The sequence below is a fragment of the Rhinopithecus roxellana genome, chromosome 1, assembly GCF_007565055.1.
Source record: "Rhinopithecus roxellana isolate Shanxi Qingling chromosome 1, ASM756505v1, whole genome shotgun sequence".
NCBI lineage: Eukaryota > Metazoa > Chordata > Mammalia > Primates > Cercopithecidae > Rhinopithecus > Rhinopithecus roxellana.
Window position 1 is genome coordinate 160,548,812 of NC_044549.1, and position 16,034 is coordinate 160,564,845.

Here is a 16,034-nt window from a genome sequence, read left to right on the forward strand (position 1 = left end):
TGAGAGCTGTTGATTTTTAAAGCTTCTATTTACCATTTTCTTCTATTTTTGAGCACCATGGGTTCCTCCACTCCTGCCCCAGTTATACAAGTCTCCACAGAGAGGGCAGCAATGTGTCCTATCTGCACAGAGACTCTAGCTTGGACGAGCTCTACAAAGAGGTCAGTGACCTCCCAGGATGCCAACCTTCTGTTTCCATAAGTCAAGACATAAGTGCCTAATAACCAGCTAGGAGGATCTGACTCTTCTTAGGTTCTGCTCCTGCTTATATTTCTAGATATTAAAAGGCAGCCTATTTATTAAAAGTATAAACTTGCCCGAGTTTGAATTGACTTCACCTCTTACCGTGTCCTCTCTGTGACTGAGATTTCTTATCTGTAAAAACAGAAATTTAATATAACCTATGTCACAGGCTTATGGTTAAGATTCACTGAGTTAAGCTGGACATGGTGACTTGCACCTGTAATCCTAGTGACTCCGGAGGCTAAGGCAGGAGGATCGCTTGAGCCCAGGAATTAGAGGCTGCAGTGAGCTATGATCATGCCACTACATTCCAGCCTGGGTGATGGGGAGACACCTGTCTGCTAGAAAAAAAAAAAAAATCAGTGAGTTACTGCATGTTAAGTATTTAGAACAGTGCCTGGCACTGAGTAAGCCAGCTCTTGGTAAAAACCCAGTTCCGTGTTGTGCACACATGCAACCAACTCCAGCTGTTCTCTTTGAGTAGGAGGAAAAACCGGTATGCATCTAGTTATTGAGGGGTTAGCAATGCTAGAATCCACTGCCTTTGTTAAATTCCCCACAGTGCAATACATAGAAAATACTATTGATGGGGCTCAGGACATGCCACCCTAAAATATGACGGCAGAAGACCAGAATATGCTACCCCAGATGTGCCCCTTTGGCATAAGGATTATTTTTGAGAAACTGTAGACACAGGAGAAGCTCAGAAAAGTTACCCTTTTGAAAGACAAACTGGGCCGGGCGCGGTGGCTCAAGCCTGTAATCCCAGCACTTTGGGAGGCCGAGACGGGCGGATCACGAGGTCAGGAGATCGAGACCATCCTGGCTAACACGGTGAAACCCCGTCTCTACTAAAAATACAAAAACTGGGGCCGGGCGCGGTGGCTCAAGCCTGTAATCCCAGCACTTTGGGAGGCCGAGACGGGCGGATCACGAGGTCAGGAGATCGAGACCATCCTGGCTAACACGGTGAAACCCCGTCTCTACTAAAAATACAAAAACTAGCCGGGCGAGGTGGCGGGCGCCTGTAGTCCCAGCTACTCAGGAGGCTGAGGCAGGAGAATGGCGTAAACCCGGGAGGCGGAGCTTGCAGTGAGCTGAGATCGTGCCACTGCACTCCAGCCTGGGCGACAGAGCGAGACTCCGCCTCAAAAAAAAAAAAAAAAAAAAAAAAGAAAGACAAACTGACATTTATGAAGCAAATCTCCATTTTTAAAGGTGTCTTTCTCTCTGCACCAGAAAGAGAAGGATAACTAAATTACTAGAGACTCTTATCAATGGAGAAATAATTGATTAAAATGTCATAACAGGCTCACACCTGTAATCCCAGCACTTTGGGAGGCTGAGGTGTGCAAATGGCTTGAGCCCAGGAATTTGAGACCTGCCTGGGCAACATGGCAAAACCCCATTTCTACAAAAATTAGCTGGGCATGGTGGCGCATGCCTACAGTCCCAGATACTTGGATGGCTGAGGTGGGAGGATCACCTGAGCCTGGGAGGTAAAGGCTGCAGTGAGCTGAAATAGAGCCACTGCACTCCAGCACGGGCAACAGAGTGAGAACCTATCTTAAAAAGAAAAGAAAAAGTCATAACAAACCTTGCCCTTGTTAAGATGCTTTTCTTGATCATCTCTCCCTAACCAGGCTTTCCCCATACCCTTCTTCCTTTGTTTCAGGAAACATGGTATTTAAGCCTGAACTCTCAGACAACTTTTTGAGATCTACTCTAGGAGATTTACTTATTTCTCTGGGTATCTCTCATATGTACAGGAGATATACTGTTATTAAACTTCTGTTTGCTTTTCTCTTGTTAATAAAGAGTAATTAATGATGCTCCTAGGACTTTTTACAAATGGGGATACTTAAGTATCAGAGTGATACAAATAATGAAAGCTCACACCACTTGTTCCTGGAGGTGAGATTTAAGCCCAGGGGTTGGGTGCTATGGTCACTCCCTTAACCATTCTTCTAGAGCTGGTGTTCTCCTGCCTTTGCTCCTGTCCCTTCCAGGACCCAGCTCTCTAAGGCAGCTCAGGAGGGTGATCATGTCCTCAGGCCTTTTGTTTTTTGATTGGAACATCTGGAGCTACAAATTCCTTCATGGCCCAAAAGGAATGAGGCTACATTGATGGAATTAATAGGCAGTGGTAAGATTTTAAGCTTGTGCACTCAGCCTTGCAACGTCAATAATCTTCCTTCTAAAAACATTGTCACTGCAATAACCCCAGCCCAGTTAAAACTGCTCAATGTAGGCCGGGCACAGTGGCTCATGCCTATCATCTCAGCAATTTCAGAGGCCGAGGTGGGCAGATCGCTTGACCTCAGGAGATCAAGACCAGCCTGGGCATCATAGTGAGACGCCATCTCTACTAAATACATGAAAAAATAGTCAGACATAGTGGTGCACACCTCTGGTCCCAGCTACTCAGGAGGCTGAGATGGGAGGATCGCTTGAGTACGGGGGCAGAAGTTACAATGAGCCGAGATCATGACACTGCACTCCAACCTGGGCGACACAGTGAGACCCTGTCTCAAAAAAAAAAAGACTGCTCAGTGATAAGGGCAATAATAACAAACATTACAGAGTGCCTACTTACTAGGTGCCAATTCCACAGCAAGTGCTTGACATGTCTCATTTAATCTGCTACACAATGAGTTGAGTACTACTGTTACCCCCACCATGTTTCAGATGAGGAAACTGAGGCTTACAATGCTTAAGTTAGGGTCACAGGTAGCCAGGAAGCAGTGCTGCTGAAATATCAACCGAAGGAGCCCAATCACCTCCTTCTGTAGTATTTTATTTCCAGAATGTCTCCTAAACCACTAGCTTTTCTATAAATCTGCATGCACGCACCATCACCCGGACTACAATAAAAAAGCAATCAAATGATAACCTTAATAAAAGCATTTAAAACATTATTTTTCATTTCCAAACCTGTATTTGTTCCAATCTGTGTTTGAATGGGAAGGAGGAAATTCTGTTGACCTCCTCGTTAGTCAATCCTCCCCCACCAGACTGATTCAGCCCCATAAACAATGGATATAATTATACTGAACAATGGTGTGTTCATTTCTATGTCTAGACGTAGAGTTTACATCTGAAAACAAAAGAGAACAGAAAAGAGAAGGCACCCTACTGGTTTGTTCGTTTTAAGATAGAGTCTTGCTCTGTCACCCAGGCTGGAGTACAGTGGTGGGATCTCTGCTCACTGCAACCTCCACCTCCCGGGTTCAAGCAGTTCTCTTGCCTCAGCTTCCCGAGTAGCTGGGATTACAGGTACCTGCCACCACGTCTGGCTAATTTTTGTATTTTTAGTAGAGACAGGGTTTTGCCATTTTGGCCAGACTGGTCTCAAACTCCCAACCTCAGATCATCCATCCACCTCGGCCTCCCAAAATGCTGAGATTACAGGCATGAGCCACTGTGCCCGGCTCCTACTGTTTTATAATTATTTGTAGCAAATTTTTCTTTTTTTTTTTTTTTTTTTTTTTTTTTTTTTTTTTTTTTTTTTTTGAGACGGAGTCTTGCTCTGTCGCCCGGGCTGGAGTGCAGTGGCCGGATCTCAGCTCACTGCAAGCTCCGCCTCCCGGGTTCACGCCATTCTCCTGCCTCAGCCTCCCGAGTAGCTGGGACTACAGGCGCCCGCCAGGTCGCCCGGCTAGTTTTTTGTATTTTTAGTAGAGACGGGGTTTCACCATGTTAGCCAGGATGGTCTTGATCTCCTGACCTCGTGATCCACCCGTCTCGGCCTCCCAAAGTGCTGGGATTACAGGCTTGAGCCACCGCGCCCGGCCTGCAAATTTTTCTTAGCCTGGATGCTTCCCTTTTGATTAGGATATTCAGAGTATCAGGAATTTTCTTGAAAAACATTCTTATGTAAAGCTAGCAGTGTTAATTTAGGAGTAAAACACAAATACATTTAAACAGTCTCTAGTGTGAGTAGAAACAAGTCATTTTAAACCATAGAGGATTTAGAAAATCATGAATGTGTGAAAGTTTGATGAAGAATAAGTCATTTTCATAGTATCAAAGTATCTTCCCACAAACTACATGTTAATTGTAAAAAGAAAAATAGTAACTTGACAGTGACAAAACCTGGACAAGCTTCATCAAATGATCCAAGTTAACATCATCAATATTGGGACAAAGTGACATCAGGAAAACCGATGTTGTGTGTCTCCAGAAATGATACACTAAGAATGGCACATCATTTCTGCTCAAAAATGCATAACCTGAATTTAATATGAAGAAATTTCAGATAAATTCAAATCAAGGAACATTGTACAAAATAACCAGCCTGTGTTCTTCGAAGGTGTCAGTGTCACGAATAACAAAGAAAAACTGAAGAACTATTTTCAGATTAAAGAAGAACAAAGTACAATTGAATGGGTTTCAGCATGTTTACAGAGTTGTGCAGTCATCACCACTGCCGAATTCCAGAACATTTTCATCAACCCCCAAAAAGCCCATTCCTATTAACAGTGCTCCCCGCAACCCCTGGCCATCAATGATCTTTCTATGTCTATGGGTTTGCCTATTCTGGACCCCTCTCATAAACAGAATCACAATATGTGGCCTTTGGAGGCTGGCTTCTTTCACTTAACATGTTTTAAAGGATAATCCATGTTGTCACGTGTATCAGTACTTCATTACTTTTTATGGCTGAATACCATTACATTGTATGGATATACCACATTTTGTGTATCTATCTGTCATTAGTTGACGAACATTTGGGTTGTTTTCACCTTTTGGCTATTATGAATAATGTTGCTATGAATATTTATATATAAGTATGTATAAGTACTTGGGGGACTTTTTTTTTTGAGACAGCCTCACTCTGTCACCCAGGTTGGAGTGCAGTGGTGCGATCTTGGCTCACTACAACCTCCACCTCCCAGGTTCAAGTGATTCTCCTGCCTCAGCCTCCCAGGTAGCTGGGATTACAGGCATGTGCCACCATGCCTGGCTAATTTTTTGCATTTTTAGTAGAGATGATTTCACCATATTGGCCAGGCTAGTCTTGAACTCCTGGCCTCAAGTGATACACCTGCCTCAGCATCCCAAAGTGCTGGGATTACAGGTGTGAGTCACCACACCCAGGCTCAAACATATGTTTTCAATGCTCCTGGGTATATACCTAGGAGTAGAATTGCTAGGTCACATGGTAACTCTATGTTTACGTTTTTTATGAACTTCCAAGTTGCTAGCAAAAGTGGTTGTACTGTTTTACGTTTTGACCAGGAAATATATAAGGGTTCCAATTTCTCCACATCTTTGCCAACACTTGTTACTGTCCATCTTTTTTATTATAGCCATTCTAGTGAGTATGAAGCAGTATCTCATTGTGATTTTGATTTGCATTTCTTTAACAATTAATGGTGTTAAAGATCTTTTCATGTGCTTTTTGGCAATTTGTATGTCTTTACAGAAATGCCTGTTTAGATCCTTTGCCAATTTTTAAATTGGGCTTTTTATCACAGAGTTGTAAGAGTTTTTAAATATATTCTAGATACTAGACCCTATCAGTGCTGCTTCAACCCACTTAGCATAAAGGAACCAATTTTGAGTGATGTCCCAAAGCAATAAAAGACTCTGCAGCAAATCCAGGCTGTGGTACAAGCCACTGTGCCACTTGGGCCTTTGGACACATAACACTTTGAATGTTCTTTGGTTAAAAAATATATATTTATTTATTTTTAATTAATTAATTAATTAATTTTATTTATTTATTTTTTGAGATGGAGTCTCACTCTGTCGCCCAGGCTGGAATGCAGTGGTGCAATCTTGGCTCACTGCAAGCTCTGCCTCCCAGCTTCATGCCATTCTCCTGCCTCAGCCTCCCCAATAGCTGGGCCTACAGGCACCTGCCACCATGCCCAGCTAATTTTTTGTATTTTTAGTAGAGACAGGGTTTCACCGTGTTAGCCAGGATGGTCTCGATCTCCTGACCTCTTGATCTGCCCGCCTCGGCCTCCCACAGTGCTGGGATTACAGGCGTGAGCCACCACGCCCAGCCAAAAAAAAAAAAAAAATTTTTTTTAAAGGCACTAGACAAAGCCACTGGTGAGCCCCAGGAGGAGAATCTTAGCACACGTATGTATAATCCCAGAGCAAAGTCATGCCCTCTTTTGCTGTTAATTATTCTCCTTTTAAGAAGCAGTTTCTGATTTACTACCAAGCCCTGCTAGAGACTGAATGTTTGACTATGGGAAGTCAAGCATAGCCATGTGCTTTATCATGACATTTCAATCAATCATGAACCACACATACAACAATGGTCCCATAAGATTATAATGGAGCTTAAAAATTCCTATTGGAAGGTTGGGCATAGTGGCTCATACCTGTAATCCCAGCACTTTGGGAGGCCAAGACAGGAGGATCAGGAGTTTGGGACTAGCCTGGACAACACAGTAAGACTCTGTCTCTACCAAAGTAGAAATTTAAAAACTCTAAAAATGAATTTCTGTCACCTAGTGACATTGTAGCTGTTATAACATTGTAGCACAACACATTACTTGTGCATTTATGGTGATACGGATGTAAACAAATCTGTACTGCCAGTTACGTAAAAGTGTAGCACATACAATTAGGTAAGCACATACTACTTGATATTGATAATAAATGACTTGTTACTGGCTTATGTATTTACTATACTATATTTTTAATCATGGTGTCTACTCTTTGTACTCATTAAAAAAGGAAAAGGGGTTAACTGTTAAACAACCTGAGGCAGGTCCTCCAGGAGGAACTCCAGAAGGAGACATTGTTATCATAAGAGATGACAGCTCTATGGCATGTTATTGCCTCTGGAGATCTTCCAGTGGGAGAAAATATTGAGGTAGAAAATAGTGACATTGATGACCCTGACCCTATGTAGACCTAGGAGAATATTTGTGTTTGTGTCTTACTTTTTTTCTTTTTTTTGAAGCAGAGTCTGGCTCTGTTGCCCAGCCTGGAGTGCAGTAGTACAATCCCAGCTCACTGCAACCTCTACCTTCCAGGCTCAAGCGATCCTCCCACCTCAGCCTCCTAAGTAGCTAGGACCACAGGCATGCACCACTATGCCCAGCTAATTTTTTGTATTTGTAGTAGGGATGGGGTTTCACCATTTTGCCCAGGCTGGTCTTGAACTCCTGAGCTCAAGTGATCCTCCCTCCTGATCCTCCCAAAATGCTGGGATTACAGGCATGAGTCACTGTGCCCAGCCTTGTGTTTGTGTCTTAGCTTTTAACAAAAAATTTAAAAAGTAAAAAACAAAATAATTTTTCTTTTTTTGATACAGCCTCACTCTGACACCTAGGCTGGAGTTCAGTGGCGCAGTCACAGTTCACTGCAGCCTCAACCTCCTGGGCTCGAGCTATCATTTCACCTCAGCCTCCTGAGTAGCAGGGACTACAGGCACACACCATCATGCCCACCTAATGTTTATGTTTTTCATAGAGACGAGGTTTCACCATGGGGCCCAGGCTGGTTTCAAACTCCTGAGCTCAAGAGATCCACTTGGCCTCCCAAAGTGCTGAGATTACAGGCACACACCACTGCCCACTGTGCCCGGCCCAAAAATTTTAAAATAGAAAAAAACTTATATAATAAGGATATAAAGAAAGAATATTTTTGTACAGCTGCACTATGTGTTTGTATGTTAAGCTAAGTGTTATTACAAGAGTCAAAAAGGTTTCTTAAACTTTATAAGGTAAAAATATTATTGAAGAAAAAATATTTTTTATACATTTAGCATAGCCTAAGTGTATAGTGTTTATAAAACCTACAGTAGTGACTGGGCACAGTGGCTCATGCTTGTAATCCCAGCACTTTGGGAGGCCAAGGCGGGCAGATCACCTGAGGTCAGGAGTTCGAGACAAGCCTGCCCAACGTGGTGGAACACCATCTCTACTAAATATACAAAAAATTAGCTGGGCATGGTGGCGGACACCTGTAATCCCAGCTACTTGGGAGGCTGAGGCAAGAGAATCGCTTGAATCTGGGAGCCGAGATCGTGCCACTGCACTGTAGCCTGGGCAACAAGAGCGAAACTCTGTCTCTAAATAAATAAATAAATAAATAAATAAATAAATAAATAAAACAAAGTCTACAGTAGTGCACAGTAATGGCCTAGGCTTTCATATTCACTCACTAACTCACCCAGAGCAACTTCTAGTCCTGCAAGCACCATTCTTAAGTGCCCTGTACAGGTGTACTATTTTTCATCTTTTATACTGTATCTTTACTGTACCTTTTCTGTGTTTAGATATCCAAATACTTACCACTGTGTTACAATTGCCTACAGCATTCAGCACAGTAACATGCTGTACATGTTATAGTCTAGGAGCAATAGGCTATACTGTATAGCCTAGGTATGTAGTAGGCTATACCACCTAGTTTTGAGTAAGAACATCTATGATGTTCACACAGTGATGAAATCGCCTAATGATGTATATCTCAGAACATATCACTGTTGTTAGGTGACGCGTGACTGTAACTCTATGAACAAGGAACTCTCTGACCTGCTGATATGAGTTGGCTCTGTGTCCCCACCCAAATCTCCTGTCCAACTGTAGTTGCCAGTGGAGGAGGAGCCCGATGGGAGATGATTGAATCATGGAGGTGGACTTACCCCTTGCTGTTCTCGTGGTAGAGTTCTCATGAGATCTGGTTGTTTGAAAGTGTATAGTACCTCACCAGATGCAATGGCTCACTCCTGTAATCCCAGCATTTTGGGAGGCCGAGGCAGGTGGGTCACCTGAGGTCAGGAGGTCGAGACCAGCCTGACCAACATGGTGAAACCCCGTCTCTACTAAAAATATAAAATTAGCCAGGTGTGGTGGTGCATGTCTGTAATCCCAACTACTCAGGTGGCTGAGACAGGAGAATCGCTTGAACCCAGGAAGGGAAGGTTGCAGTGAACTGAAATCGTGCCACTGCACTCCAGTCTGAGCAACAACAGCAAAACATCTATTAAAAAAAAAAAAAAAAAAAAAAAAAAAAGGTCTTTAAGTAATTTTGAGTTGATTTTGGCTAGGCACAGTGGCTCATGCCTGTAATCCCGGCACTTTGGGGAGCAGAGGCAGGTGGATCACCTGAGGTCAGGAGTTCCAGACCAGCCTGACCAATACGGTGAAACCCGATCTCTACTAAGAATACAAAAATTAGCCAGGCATGGTGACCTGCACCTATAGTCCCAGCTACTGGGAAAGCTGAGACAGGAGAATTGCTTGAACCTGGGAGGCAGAGGTTGCAGTGAGCTGAGATTGCACCACTGCACCGCAGCCTGGGTGACAAAGAGAGACTCCATCTCAAAAAAAAAAAAAAAAAGAAAGAAAGAAAGAAAGTATATAGCACCTCCCCTTTTTCTCTCTCTCCCTCTCTCTCCCACTAGCCATGCGAAGATGTGCCTGCTTCCCCTTCACCTTCTGCCATGATTGTAGTTTTCCTGAGGCCTCTCCAAAAGCAGAAGCCGGTACAGCCTGCAGAACTGTGAGTCGATTAAATGATTAAATCTCCTTTCTTTATAAATTACCCAGTCTCAGATACTCAGGTATGTCCTTTTTTTTTTGAGACAGAGTTTCTCTCTTGTCGCCTAGGGTGGAGTGCAATGACGCAATCTCAGCTCACTGCAACCTCCGCCTCCTGGGTTCATGCAATTCTCCTGCATCACCATCCCGAAGTAGCTGAGATTACAGGCACCTGCCACAATGCCCAGCTAATTTTTTTGTATTTTTAGTTGAGACAGGGTTTCACCATGTTGGCCAGGCTGGTCTTGAACTCCTGGCCTCAGGTGATTCACCGCCTTGGTCTCCCAAAGTGTCAGGATTACAGGTGTGAGCCACCACACCCAGCCATCTTTTCATTGAGACAGAGTTTTGCTCTGTCGCCCAGGCTGGAGTGCTGTGGTGCAATCTCAGCTCACTGCAACCTTCACTTACCAGGTTCAAGCAATTCCATTTCAGCCTCCCAAGTAGCTGGGACTACAGGCACCTGCCACCATGCCTGGCTAATTTTTGTATTTTTAGTAGAGATGTGGTTTCACCATGTTGGTCAGGCTGGTCTTGAACTCCTGACCTCAAGTGATACACCTGCCTCAGCCTCCCAAAGTATTGGGATTACAGGCATGAGCCACCATACCTGGCCTCAGGTATGTCTTTATAGCACTGTGAGAACGGACTAATACACCTGCCAAGCCATGAAGTGAGGCATGTGCAGCAATCCATCATCAGATGGTGGTGGTATATATGATACGGAATGAAGCACGCCTAGAAGGCATAAGTAAGTCATATAGGCACATGGCTCTGACTTGTTCAATATCTACTCCTCCTTTGACACCTACTCTTGATGCATTGCTGCCCCTCCATCAGTCCACATCCATGGTCTTGTGTAGACTCTCCTATGACCAGCTTTGCCAAAAAGCTCACACCTGGCTTACAGATATGTCCGTAAAATGCATTGACTAATGGCTACTGGACAATGCAAATATTGTATATTTTCATCATTGTAGAAAATTCTATTAGAAAGTGCTGACTCAATTTTGCTGATTGCATTCCTCCTGGTTTATTTAACGTGTTCTTCTGCCTTCCAAATTTTCTGTAGTTGGATCTAGAGGCTTAATCAACTTTGTTTTTTTGTTTGGTTTTGTCTATTTGCTTGCTTGCTTGACTGATTTTTTGCCAAGACTGCTTCATATTGTGTTCTTCAATTAGGAGGCACATAACAACTTTATCTCTCATCATCAGCTATTGATGGTCAATAATAGATCGATAACTCCATTAGGGATTTACATGTAGTTATATTCTAATTTTTTCATTTCTTCTTTGTGTATCAGCTGGACTACTTCTATAAAGAACACTTCCACTTCCCCTCACCTACTATTTGGTGACATAGAAGTACTGTACCAAATGGCGGTACTCGAAAGGCAGCATACATACCTGATTCTCTACTTTTATTTCCAAGCTTTCCAAATGAGTTATTTTCTAATGACTAAATAATTTGAGCAGCACTATAAACTCATGAATTTACATTTATTTTATGTGTTTCAATCCATTGCAATTTTTTCTTTTTTTTCTTTTCTTTTCTTTTTTTTTTTTTTTTTTTTTTTGACACAGAGTCTCTCTCTGTCACCGAGGCTGGAGTGCAGTGGCGCGAACTTGGCTCACTGCAAGGTCCACCTCCCGGGTTCATGCCATTCTCCTGCCTCAGCCTCCCGAGCAGCTGGGACTACAGGAGCCCACCCCCACACCTGGCTAATTTTTTGTATTTTTTTTTTTAATAGAGACGGGGTTTCACCGTGTTAGCCAGGATGGAACCACCCATTGTTTTTTTTTTTTTTTTTTTTTTTTTTTTTTTTTTTTTTTTTTTTTGAGACGGAGTCTCGCTCTGCCGCCCAGGCTGGAGTGCAGTGGCCGGATCTCAGCTCACTGCAAGCTCCGCCTCCTGGGTTTACGCCATTCTCCTGCCTCAGCCTCCCCAGTAGCTGGGACTACAGGCGCCCGCCACGTCGCCCGGCTAGTTTTTTGTATTTTTTTAGTAGAGACGGGGTTTCACCGTGTTAGCCAGGATGGTCTTGATCTCCTGACCTCGTGATCCGCCCGTCTCGGCCTCCCAAAGTGCTGGGATTACAGGCTTGAGCCACCGCGCCCGGCCCCCATTGTATTTTTTAACACTCAGATTATCTCACATTTGACCGGTGCAACCTCTTTAAGGTGATTTCTGAATACTTTTGACACCAACCTCTTTGATAGCTTCCTAGAAAGCTGCTTTGACAAGATGCTCCAGGCTTATCTTGCATATTTCATTTTCTATCCCACACTTCGAAGCAACCATTTTCCCCAGAGTCTTGAGTTTCCCAGTGTGAAATGGTCTTTGAAAACCACTCGCTGGGTGCCTGGGGTGCTCATTTCTCTTTGGTTTATCACTGTTTCTAGACCTTTTCAATGGGCAGATCTAGGAAATGTAGAGAGAAGAAAAAGACCATCAACCTCATAGAAAAATGGACTGGAGATTTTAAAAGACACTTCACAAGAAAACAAAATGCAATGTCCTTTAGCCATATGAAAAGATGCACAACCTTGTTCATAATAAGAGAAAATTAAACTAATTCTGATAATTTCTCATCTCCCACACGGACAAAATCTAAAGTTTGACAACACACTCTCTTGGCAAGTTTGTGCAGAAACAGACACTCAAATGTTGCTGGGGAAATGCAAACTAGTAAAGCCTATATGGAGGAATCTGTCTATATCTAGCACAGTTACATATGAATTCATTTTTTAACCCAGGAATCTTATCTCTCAGACTCTATCTTAGAATACCCCGATGGGAGATGATTGAATCATGGGGGTGGACTTACCCCTTGCTGTTCTCGTGGTAGAGTTCTCATGAGATCTGGTTGTTTGAAAGTGTATAGTACCTCACCAGGCGCAGTGGCACACGCCTGTAATCCCAGCACTTTGGGAAGCCGAGGCAGGTGGATCACCTGAGGTCAGGAGTTTGTGACCAGCCTGACTAACGTGGTGAAACCCCGTCTCTACTAAATACAAAAAAATTAGCTGGGCATGGTGGCGCATGCCTGTAATCCGAGCTACTTGGAAGGCTGAGACAGGAGAATCGCTTGTACCTGGGAGGTGGGGGGTGCAGTGAGCCGAGATTGTGCCATTGCACTCCAGCCTGGGCAACAAGAGCAAACTCCGTCTCAAAAAATAAATAAATAGGTAAATAAATAAATATAAATAAATGTAAGATATATACACAATAAAATACTATTCAGCACCCCAAAAAAGAAAAGAAAATTTTGCCATTTGTGGCAACTTGGATGAACCTGGAGGACATTATGCTAAGTGCACTAAGCCAGGAACAAAAAGACAAATACCCCATGATCTCACCTGTAATGGAACTAATAGAAGTAGAGAGTAGGATGGTGATTACCAGGGGCTGAGGGGAGGGAGTGGAGGGGGAAAGAAGAACTGTTAATCAAAGGGCACAAAGTTTCAGTTTGGCGAGACGAGTAAGTTCTAGTGAGCCACCCCACAGCATGGTGACTATAGTTAATAATAGTGGACTATATCTTTCAAAATTGTTCAGTGAGATTTTCAGTGTTCTTATCACAAAGAAATAAGTATGTGAGGTGATGGATATGTTAATTAGCCTGATTTAATCATTCTACAATGTATTCATGTATCAAAACATCACACTTTACTCCATAAATATATACAATTATCATCTGTCAATTAAAAATGAAATATGGCCAGGCACGGTGGCTCATGTCTGTAATCCCAGCACTTTGGGAGACCAAAGCAGGCAGATTGCTTGAGTCCAGGAGTTCGAGACCAGCCTGGGCAACATGGCAACACGGTGAAACCCTGTCTCTACAAAAACAAACAAACAAAAATTAGCTGGACATGGAGGTGCATTCCTATAAACCTAACTACTAGGGAGGCTGAAGTGGGAGGATCGCTTGAGCCTGGAAGGTCGAGGCTGCAGTGAGCTGTGAGCATGTCATTGCACTCCAGCCTGGGCAACAGAGCAAGGCTGCGTCTCAAAAAAATAATAAAATGAAATAAAACATAAGGGACATGAAATAAAGCAAATTACCATGACAGGAAGTCAGATAACAAGCCTTGCCAGTCTACAAGTGCTTTGGGACAAGCTGTAGTGACAGCTGAGTGGGATTTCCCAGTATTTCCTGCAATTGAGCAAGGTCCAACTGCTTGCAAGGTTAATGAAATATGGCTGGTCACCAAAGGAAGTTAAACAGTAGCAAAGATCCAAAACAAAGTTACCTGCAGGACAAGATACCTAGGTTTATTTCCATTTGCATTATTTGCTATAAATAGTGAGGCCTTGGCCTCCTTGTACCACCCTAAGGAAATGGACTATTGCTCTTTCTTTGGTTTTATTGGTAAATGAAAGGGCAAAGGTGGAAGACGTACCCACAGTCAATAAAGTTCTCAGACTGAACCAGTTGAACTGAGGAGGAGAAACAAGAGACCGTATGCATAGGGATATCTGGTAGTCCAGGCAGAAATAAGTCAGAGAAGAGATATTTCTTCTCTGAGATATATCAGAAAGATAGTGGCTAAGCCATCATAGACACAACAAATACAAGTTGAGTGGAGGAACACAGACCCCAATCAGTCTCACTATGTGGTTACTTATGTATGTAGTTCAGCTAAGTTCTTTACATTCATATTGAAACTGGACCCACAAGGTTTAAATCTGACAGTTTTGAGGGAGACATTATCAGACACTCTCAAAACAAGAAACCTGTTTAAAAATGCCTACCCTGACTGTAGAATAATTTGTGATATGGTACCACCTAGTGGTCAATGGCAAATGTGTGTTTTCAAGTTAGGCATGTACAAGCAAAGGCACAAAAGTATTCAATACATATGTAAAATGCATATCCACAAGGATCACTGTCCTTTATAACCTGATAGTCAATGTTTTGAAAACCATTGTTTTTCATATATATTTTCCCATTTTAAATTGTTTTCTCTACCTTTTCCTTAATGGTAGTTAGTATTCCATGACATGGAGTAGTCTCCATTTATCTAGCCAATCTTCCACAATGATCATGTGAGATATTTTCCAATTTTTTGCTATATCAAACAATATTACAACCACCATCTTTTTACATGTAACTTGTCTTCCTTTGCATGATAACTGTGCAGATACATGTCAATAGAGGGCTCTGGTCGGGGCCGGTGGCTCACGCCTGTAATCCCACCACTTTGGGAGCCCAAGGCTGGCAGATCACCTGAGGCCAGGGGTTCGAGACCAGCCTGGCGAACATGGTGAAACCCCGTCACTGCTAATAAAACAAGAATTAGCCAGGAGTGGTGGTACATGCCTGTAATCCCAGCTACTTGGGAGGCTGAGGTAGGAGAATTGCTTGAACCCAGGAGGCAGAGGTTGCAGTAAGCCAAGTTCGCACGATTACACTCCAGCTTGGATGACAAGAGCAAAACTCCATCTCCAAAAAAAAAAAAAAAGTTTTCTGTCTTGTGCAGAAATAAAGTATAACACATACAATTATGTACAGCACATAATACTTGGTAATGATATTTTAAAATTATGTTACTAGTTTATGTATTTACTATGCTGTACTTTTATCATTATTTTAGAGTGTACTCCTTCTACTTATTACAAAAAAAGTTAACTGTAAAACAGCCTGAGGCAGGTTCCTCAGCAGGTATTCCAGAGGAAGGCATTGTTTTTCTTTTTGTTTGTTTTGAGAGAGAGTCTCGCTCTTTCGCCCAGGCTGGAGTGAAGTGGCACGATCTCAGCTCACTGCAACCTCCACCCCCGAGGTTCAAGCAACTCTCCTGCCTCATTCTCCCGAGTAGCTGGGACTACAGGCATTCGCCACCATGCCTAGCTAATTTTTGTATTTTTAGTAGAGACAAGGTTTTGCCATGTTGGCCAGGCTGGTCTCGAACTCCTGACCTCAGGTGATCCACCTGCCTTGGCCTCCCAAAGTGCTAGGATGACAGGTGTGAGCCACTGCACCCAGCCAGGCATTGTTATTATAGGGTTAACTAAGGTTAATTTATCATTGAAGAGAAATGGTGTTCTAGTCAGGTGCAGTGGTTCACACCTGTAATCCCAGCACTTTGGGAGGCCAAGGTGGGAAGATCGCTTGAGCCCAGGAGTTCGAGACTAGCCTAGGCAGCATAGTGAGACCCTGTCTCTTTTTTTTAATTAAAAAATTAATAAATAATGCCTGGCACAGTGGCTCACATCTGTAATCCTTTCACATTGGGAGGCCAAGGCGGGTGGATTACCTGAGGTCAGGAGTTTGA

The 16,034-nt window shown here is 43.1% G+C and overlaps 1 pseudogene; it reads right to left on the reverse strand.

Moving 5' to 3' along the window:
- The window catches only part of LOC115898298, a 44,713-nt pseudogene that overhangs the window by 9,284 nt on the left and 19,395 nt on the right, over positions 1-16,034 (reverse strand).